The sequence below is a fragment of the Taudactylus pleione genome, unplaced genomic scaffold, assembly GCF_031769625.1.
Source record: "Taudactylus pleione unplaced genomic scaffold, aTauple2 ptg000731l, whole genome shotgun sequence".
Taxonomy (NCBI): domain Eukaryota; kingdom Metazoa; phylum Chordata; class Amphibia; order Anura; family Myobatrachidae; genus Taudactylus; species Taudactylus pleione.
The window spans coordinates 242,781-244,012 of NW_028285133.1; positions in this window are offsets into that span (position 1 = coordinate 242,781).

Sequence of the window (1,232 nt, forward strand, 5' to 3'; positions counted from 1 at the left end):
TAATAGTGAGGTGTGGGTGGGGTGTACAGCAGAATTGCCAACCCCGGTAGTAATATCCTTTGTGTAGAAGGTTAGAGATGTGTGAAGTCGACAAACTTTTTCTTATTTTTTTATTAATGAATGCACTCCTATCATTTTTAAATGTATTAAAATAATGAAATAAAGTAAAAATAGAAGATACTTGTTAAGTATACAGATACAACTTAGGGCCTGATTCAGAGACGGATGCTAATGCGATCGCAACTGCGTTTTCCTAGGCAACGCAGTTGCGAAAATATGCTAATGTTAGCCAACATCACCTGAGCATAAAGACGCCCACTGCTGCCTTCTTACCTGTGTGCGACTACGCATATGTAACATCGAAGCAGATCGGTGGCCATCTTACCCTTGCAACAGGTCTGTCCCGCCGCAGCCTTGGGTGATTTTCTGACATGCAGAGTTGTGTATGCAATCGCAGCGGCTAATTTATGGACGCCCATGTAATGGCGTTTATACGGACAGGCATGCCTGCGTTTTGAGACCACCCCCCAAACACTGGCAGTCTCACTCACTTAGCGAAGGATTCCTCTGCTTGCGTAATCGCGCAGTGCATACGCATGCACAATGGCAAACAACTGCTCGTTCTGCGTGAAAATTGCATTAGCGTCCGTCTCTGAATCCTGGTCTTAATTTGTTAGGGGAGGACTCTGCTGGCCCATGCCCAAGCGTTGGTTTCACCATGCACCATATACAATAGAATAGTAAGTGCCCAATATCCTCTCGTTGACCAAAATGCCCCCTTTCCCTGAGAGCCCCACCAGCCACCAGTTGTTTAAGAACATTTTTCTTACCAACGGGAAAGAAATTAGAACATTTTAGTAAATGTCAGTTAATTTACTGACAGTTGGCAGCCAAGGTTAATGGAAGCGTCGTCTGTCCATGTCCTGAGTTTAACCTTTGATGGAAATATGGGTGTATGAAGGTAAGCCAGCAAATAGGCTGCGGGAGCACTGCCCCACTGTTATTTGCTGTTTGTCAGGGTTTCTTTGTCTTTACCATGCAGAGCTTAGAGCTTGTGCCAATAATGTACTATGTAATAGTAATACACTTCAGCTCTCATTTTCATAGCGTTTCAGTCAGACTTTCGCATATAAGAATATCGCATGATACGTCAAGCCAGTAGTGACATAAACAGTGGTATATATTGGCATGCAGATGGCAGCTAGATCAGCTCTGTGCCTTACCTCAGACAC